Source organism: Salvelinus namaycush, unplaced genomic scaffold, assembly GCF_016432855.1.
Source record: "Salvelinus namaycush isolate Seneca unplaced genomic scaffold, SaNama_1.0 Scaffold8, whole genome shotgun sequence".
Classification (NCBI taxonomy): domain Eukaryota; kingdom Metazoa; phylum Chordata; class Actinopteri; order Salmoniformes; family Salmonidae; genus Salvelinus; species Salvelinus namaycush.
The window spans coordinates 934,206-942,587 of NW_024061530.1; the positions used below are offsets into that span (position 1 = coordinate 934,206).

Below are 8,382 nucleotides of genomic sequence, written 5' to 3' on the forward strand. Positions count from 1 at the left end.
TTCTGACTCTCAAAGCCTTCTGGGAGTTCTGGACTAAGAATCCTCTTGAACATCTTCAGCTCGTTCTTCACAAATGTCATAATTTTCTCTTCAAGCAACTGAAATAAATCAAGTAAATAAGTTAAGCAAGAGACTAAATGTTTTCTCATTAACACATTAATGAATGATTGACAGATCAACTTTACTTGAGGTAAACAAAAACAAATGTACATAACAGGACCACATACACTGAATATGGAGGCCAGGTCTGTTTGATGACTCTGGGAAGACTGACTACTGAGAATCTCTGACTCTGATCTCTCCTGTTGGTTTCTGTGGACAAAACATGAGATTATATCTCCTCATCCAGGGAGTACATACAAACACACACACACACATACACACACACACACACACACAGGACTATGAAAATGGACAAAAGGATTAGCCTATGGATTATGAAAACAACAAAAGAAATGGGAAAATGGGAGAGGAGAAATGACTAGAGACAGTGTTGTTTAACTCACTGACCATGACCCATGAGTTCTTCTTACCTTTGTTCAGTAGAAAAGTCTCCCTCTCTAAACCGTATAGGTTGTTCCATAGACCGGTCACTCTTCATGGACACACAGCTGGGTACAGGGGAGGCTGGTCTCTCCTGCTTGATTGGGCTTCAACACAACAGAGACAAACATTACATCTCTCATCTACTCTGAGCTCAGATGGGGAAACATAAGAAGAGTTTCATTCCAAAAAGCTATATATCCATTTTCAGAAATGTTCGTAAATTAGCTTTTATTGTTTAATAAAGAAGTTATGTTTATGTTAAGTTATGTTTAGATTTTTTTGCTAAATGAGGAGATGGCACGTGGGTACCTGCTTCTATAAACCAATGAGGAGATGGCACGTGGGTACCTGCTTCTATAAACCAATGAGGAGATGGCACGTGGGTACCTGCTTCTATAAACCAATGAGGAGATGGCACTTGGGTACCTGCTTCTATAAACCAATGAGGAGATGGCAGGTGGGTACCTGCTTCTATAAACCAATGAGGAGATGGCAAGTGGGTACCTGCTTCTATAAACCAATGAGGAGATGGCACTTGGGTACCTGCTTCTATAAACCAATGAGGAGATGGCACGTGGGTACCTGCTTCTATAAACCAATGAGGAGATGGCACGTGGGTACCTGCTTCTATAAACAACTGAGGAGATGGCAAGTGGGTACCTGCTTCTGTAACAGTATAACTTTAAACCGTCCCCTCGCCCCGACCCGGGCGCGAACCAGGGACCCTCTGCACACATCAACAACTGACACCCACGAAGCATCGTTACCCATCGCTCCACAAAGGCCGCGGCCCTTGCAGAGCAAGGGGCAACACTACATCTAGGTTTCAGAGCAAGTGACGTAACTGATTGAAACGCTACTAGCGCGTACCCGCTAACTAGCTAGCCATTTCACATCCATTACACTCACCCCCCTTTCAACCTCATCCTTTTCCGCAGCAACCAGTGATCCGGGTCAACAGCATCAATGTAACAGTATAACTTTAGTACGTCCCCTCGCCCCGACCTCGGTTGCGAACCAGGGACCCTCTGCACACATCAACAACTGACACCCACGAAGCGTCGTTACCCATCGCTCCACAAAAGCCGCGGCCCTTGCAGAGCAAGGGGCAACACTACATCTAGGTTTCAGAGCAAGTGACGTAACTGATTGAAACGCTACTAGCGCGTACCCGCTAACTAGCTAGCCATTTCACATCTGTTACACTCACCCCCCTTTCAACCTCCTCCTTTTCCGCAGCAACCAGTGATCCGGGTCAACAGCATCAATGTAACAGTATAACTTTAAACCGTCCCCTCGCCCCGACACGGGCGCGAACCAGGGACCTTCTGCACACATCAACAACGGTCGCCCACGAAGCATCGTTACCCATCGCTCCACAAAGGCCACGGCCCTTGCAGAGCAAGGGGCAACACTACATCTAGGTTCCAGAGCAAGTGACGTAACTGATTGAAACGCTACTAGCGCGTACCCGCTAACTAGCTAGCCATTTCACATCCGTTACACTTCTATAAACCAATGAGGAGATGGCACGTGGGTACCTGCTTCTATAAACAACTGAGGAGATGGCAAGTGGGTACCTGCTTCTATAAACCAATGAGGAGATGGCACTTGGGTACCTGCTTCTATAAACCAATGAGGAGATGGCACGTGGGTACCTGCTTCTATAAACCAATGAGGAGATGGCACGTGGGTACCTGCTTCTATAAACAACTGAGGAGATGGCAAGTGGGTACCTGCTTCTATAAACCAATGAGGAGATGGCACGTGGGTACCTGCTTCTATAAACCAGCGCAAACTGCGTCACAAATAGAACTGACTTCTAGACGCTCGTTGGCGCGTGCGAGCAGTGTGTCATTTTTAATAACGAAATTCATTTAGCGACGCGAGCGTTGTAGTCAGCCCCGCTAAAAGGCTGGTGTCGTTACTCTGCCTTCTCCGGGGACATGTTGAGGTAAATTTACTAACCGGGAGGGTTGAATGATGTAATTTATTGTTGAGCTGGAAGACGCACTCTCGAGGTTGTTTACTCGCAATATCAGATATTAAGATGTGTTTTATAATGAATGTATACTAAGGTTGAGGCTCTGACTAGTGATTATTTACCCGGCGTTCAATACCTGCTATTGAGGCGCCCTGAAAATAATATTCAAAAGATTGGTCCTTGGACACAGAGGGGTTAAACACTAAAGTTATGTTGATAAATCGTTACTAGAGAAATGTGACCAAGTTGAGACGCTGGACGAGGTGGATAAGGTATAGTAAAGGCAGTTTATTCAGAGGTAAAGATATCTGGCAAAGCGTGCACGGACTCGTTCGTTTAGCTCAGAGGGAACTAGCAGAAAAAGCCCCGAAACATGGAGTGCATTTACATTTTATACATTAAAATGTCGTAGGTTGATTCTAGCAGTCTGTGCTCCTGACTGGTCGTTGTAAGATGAGGGCAGTCCCCTCCAGGCTGATATCAATGTCCCATTGGTTCTTGGCAGTGTTCTTTGTCCTTGGAACCCAGCCCCGACAGAGGGTTTTGGGTGTGTATGTGTGTGCGTTCGTGCAGTGGCATTCCTGTGTGTTTCTGCAGTCACGAGATAAGAGGAGACAGTAACCAGCAGTTATTGTCTTAGGGCCAGGGGGTCTCTTGCCTGGAGGGATTGTGAGCAATTACCCAAGTCGGGCGGTTTAGTTTTATTGCTCCATATCTGTTTTGTGCGGTCTGCAGTTTTATAACACTGGGTATCCTGTTCGTGCATCAGCAATTTTGTGCTTTAGTAATGGGGTGTGTTGAACAACAGACCATGCTTATGAAAGAAGTAGTTATAACAAGTTTTAACTGTGTAATGTTATTAATCAAAAATATCATTTATTACAGTTACCATCCATCTAGTGAAGAGAGGAGAACCGGACAGAGGTAGTCAGCATCCGTCAACGAGAGAATTATGTATTGTTAGCTAAGTTAACTAGGATGCTGCTGGTATAGTAGCTAGCTAGCTTACCGAGCTGTACCGACTAGCTTGGCTAGCTAGCTTGTCGTTCTGTACCTCGTCTCGATGAAAATGACGAATCCGGTGAACCACAAAATGAAACAAGGATAGAGAGTGAAAAGGATCTGACTACACTCATACTGTCCCTGACCGTAAAGAAAAAAGCAAATTGAACACTGAACTTCGGTGTCTCAACACTGTAGTGAACTCCGTCGTTATTCCCAATATCACCTCAGCCAACTCTGCGCGTAACCGGACAATATGCTTGGCGCCACACCGAACGGGGACGGGGAGAGTTGTGTACGGGGACGCGGAGAGTTGTGTACGGGGACGCGGACAGTTCTGTACGGGGACGCGGACAGTTCTGTACGGGGACGCGGACAGTTCCAGAACGCGGACATGAGCAGTGCAACACAATCAACTAAACCCAGTCTTTACAGTGGGTTACATTAGTAATATTCATTTTTTTATTATGTTAAACAAATGTTCAAAAAAAAATAATTATAACATTCTACGTTATTTTATAACAATATGTTGAGATCTGGGCCCATATCCACAAAGCGTCTCAGAGTAGAGAATTGGTCGTATAAGTGCTGAGAATAAACATTTTTAGACATTTTACACATATGTTAAATTAAAGCTATGCATGAAGTCTCTAGTCCCACCTAGTCGGCAGATATTTAGGACACCTCGTGAGCTGTCCTAAGTAGTTAAGAGTTAACAGCAGGTGTCTTGATAATACTATAGAATCATGCAGTGAGTCAGTGGTTCCTGCGCCACATGTAATTGCTTTGGAGTAGTTAAAATAATGTTTGATATTTCTATATAATCAATCCATAAATAATATTGACCTAAATGCAACAGTAAGTCTTGTGCTTTTGGCAATGATTATGTATAATATTTATGTATAACAAGTGATACCATGTTGTTCTGGATAGCTTTTTGGCAGATTAACTCATGCTTATTTCTGAAAATTAACTCAGGTTTTTACCCAGCGGCTAAGAAGTTGGAGCTGTTGCGGGAGTATTACCTATGGCTGAAAGGTGGCTGGTTTGAATCCCGGGCCGGGTGCTGGAAAAAATGGGTGGACTTGTTCTGACCACTGGAGGGCTGCTGGGTTCACATCCTCAAAACATTAACATTTTGTTGATCAGAACTCTAGAGGTTCATCTTCACTGAACCCAAAAATATATATTTCACTTTTAGTGATTCCATATTTTAAGGAATTTTTTATATATTAAGGAAGTGATAGAAGCCTTTTTGGTTCTATAAGGAACCTTCTTTTCTAAGAGTGTATAATAAACACGTTTTTCTTTTGATGATTTAATTATCTACATCATGTTATTTCAAGTTGTCCCTTTGGAGAGCAACATCACATTGTTAAATAATTATCCTAAATTGGGCGTGGCTATAAATTGGGCAATTGAAGGCATCTGGGGCATAATATGTGTTTGATGAAAATGAACATTGTTGCAACGTTGTAGGCAACATTATTGGCAAGGAACTTGATGCCTACTATGTCAAAGCTATTTAGAGTTGTTAAACGGGTGTGAAGAGTGTGTTGATATAACGGTAATATTGTCAAAATTCTCAAAATTCTAAATTCTATTCTAAAATTCTATAAAATTCTATAAAATTCTATATAATTCTAAAATTATATTAGGCAATAATTAAGAGCAGGCAAAGTGGTCGTGTCATGTGAAAATTCTATCAAATGTCTTACATTGCAACGAGTACAGTCAGGGTGCCGTGGAACCCCTGCAGTACCTCCACAGACCCCGGATTGAGAACCCCTGCAGTACCTCCACAGACCCCGGACTGAGAACCCCTGCAGTACCTCCACAGACCCCGGATTGAGAACCCCTGCAGTACCTCCTCAGACCCCGGATTGGGAACCCCTGCAGTACCTCCACAGACCCCGGATTGAGAACCCCTGCAGTACCTCCACAGACCCCGAATTGAGAACCCCTGCAGTACCTCCACAGACCCCAGATTGAGAACCCCTGCAGTACCTCCACAGACCCCGGATTGAGAACCCCTGCAGTACCTCCGCAGACCCCGGATTGAGAACCCCTGCAGTACCTCCACAGACCCCGGATTGAGAACCCCTGCAGTACCTCCACAGACCCCGGATTGAGAACCACTGCAGTACCTCCACAGACCCCGGATTGAGAACCCCTGCAGTACCTCCACAGACCCCGGATTGAGAACCCCTGATTTAGCAGATGCTCTTATCCAGAGTGATTTACAGTAAGTGCTTTCATCTTAAGATAGCTATTGATTTTGGAAATGAACTTAATAAATTCTTCATAAAATTGTCATCTTACCTCTTAGCTTTGGTGTCATGTCCCCCAGAGAGATGCATTTTAGAGGCAGGACCCCCCTCCTCTCTCTTCCCAGAGAGACTAATTTTAGACCACTGACCCCTAAACAGAGATCCAGCATGTTGGTTGTGGTTAACACAGTGACAACTAAACAGAGATCCAACATGTTGGTTGTGGTTAACACAGTGACAACTAAACAGAGATCCAACATGTTGGTTGTGGTTAACACAGTGACAACTAAACAGAGATCCAGCATGTTGGTTGTGGTTAACACAGTGACAACTAAACAGAGATCCAGCATGTTGGTTGTGGTTAACACAGTGACAACTAAACAGAGATCCAACATGTTGGTTGTGGTTAACACAGTGACAACTAAACAGAGATCCAGCATGTTGGTTGTGGTTAACACAGTGACAACTAAACAGAGATCCAGCATGTTGGTTGTGGTTAACACAGTGACAACTAAACAGAGATCCAGCATGTTGGTTGTGGTTAACACAGTGACAACTAAACAGAGATCCAGCATGTTGGTTGTGGTTAACACAGTGACAACTAAACAGAGATCCAGCATGTTGGTTGTGGTTAACACAGTGACAACTAAACAGAGATCCAGCATGTTGGTTGTGGTTAACACAGTGACAACTAAACAGAGATCCAGCATGTTGGTTGTGGTTAACACAGTGACAACTAAACAGAGATCCAACATGTTGGTTGTGGTTAACACAGTGACAACTAATTATTGATTGTCAATTGTTCTTATTTTTTCATTATCTCTTTGAGAAATAAAACATTTACTAACAGACATAGAAACAGTCAGGTGATTTAATGCATCACATGAACATGTAGTTGTGACATTTCATCTCCATGGTAACTGTCAATAATAATAATAATAAGTCACTGTTTGTTAAGGTAGTTATAGACAGTACAGCAACAATAATAATAATAATAAGTCACTGTTTGTTAAGGTAGTTATAGACAGTACAGCAACAACAATAATAATAATAATTAGTCACTGTTTGTTAAGGTAGTTATAGACAGTACAGCAACAATAATAATAATAATAAGTCACTGTTTGTTAAGGTAGTTATAGACAGTACAGCAACAATAATAATAATAATAATAATAATAAGTCACTGTTTGTTAAGGTAGTTATAGACAGTACAGCAACAATAATAATAATAATAATAATAAGTCACTGTTTGTTAAGGTAGTTATAGACAGTACAGCAACAATAATAATAATAATAAGTCACTGTTTGTTAAGGTAGTTATAGACAGTACAGCAACAATAATAATAATAATAAGTCACTGTTTGTTAAGGTAGTTATAGACAGTACAGCAACAATAATAATAATAATAATAATAATAATAATAATAATAATAATAATACGTCACTGTTTGTTAAGGTAGTTATAGACAGTACAGCAACAACAACAATAATAATAATAATAATAAGTCACTGTTTGTTAAGGTAGTTCTAGACAGTACAACAACAATAATAATAATAATAATAATAATAATAATAAGTCACTGTTTGTTAAGGTAGTTCTAGACAGTACAACAACAATAATAATAATAATAATAAGTCACTGTTTGTTAAGGTAGTTCTAGACAGTACAGCAACAACAACAATAATAAGAATAATAAGTCACTGTTTGTTAAGGTAGTTCTAGACAGTACAGCAACAATAATAATAATAATAATAAGTCACTGTGTGTTAAGGTAGTTATAGACAGTACAGCAACAACAACAATAATAATAATAATAATAAGTCACTGTTTGTTAAGGTAGTTATAGACAGTACAGCAACAACAATAATAATAATAATAAGTCACTGTTTGTTAAGGTAGTTATAGACAGTTATAGTTAAGGCCATGTCTCACACTTATTTGTATTAATTAAAAGTAGGCTATTTATTGTCTTTCAATCTGTTATTTTCTAAACGTATCTGAGAATGTAGACAGAAGGGCTAAAACGGACATGATTGATCTGAGGGGGAAATCTTTGATCCATTCAGAAAGTTTATTTGCAACAAGTAAGAGATGTTATATTATGTAAAGTAGACTAGGTTATAATGTATAATAGCAGTTTGTTAGTGATATGTAGATGTTATATTATGTAAAGTAGACTAGGTTATAATGTATAGTAGTGGGTTGTTAGTGATATGCAGATCAAGGTCTATACCTCGGCTATAGCCTACATATCATAGATGACCAGTCTAAACCTGTTCAGGTCAGTTCACATAATGTTATAGTCCTACCAGTAGCAGGACAGAGAATGTACTGTATATAACCTACATATCATAGATGACCAGTCTAAACCTGTTCAGGTCAGTTCACATAATGTTATAGTCCTACCAGTAGCAGGACAGAGAATGTACTGTATATAACCTACATATCATAGATGACCAGTCTAAACCTGTTCAGATCAGTTCACATAATGTTATAGTCCTACCAGTAGCAGGACAGAGAATGTACTGTATATAACCTACATATCATAGATGACCAGCCTAAACCTGTTCAGGTTTGTTCA

At 40.8% G+C, this 8,382-nt stretch overlaps 1 long non-coding RNA gene across 1 annotated transcript; it reads right to left on the bottom strand.

Annotated features, from left to right (window-relative positions):
* Positions 1-271: 271 nt before the first annotated feature.
* LOC120042905 lies at positions 272-5,898 on the bottom strand. The gene is made up of 3 exons (XR_005476257.1): positions 5,855-5,898; positions 534-650; positions 272-312 (listed from the first exon to the last, which is right to left on the bottom strand). It is a non-coding gene; the product is annotated as an uncharacterized LOC120042905 (long non-coding RNA).
* Between the last annotated feature and the right edge of the window lie 2,484 nt (positions 5,899-8,382).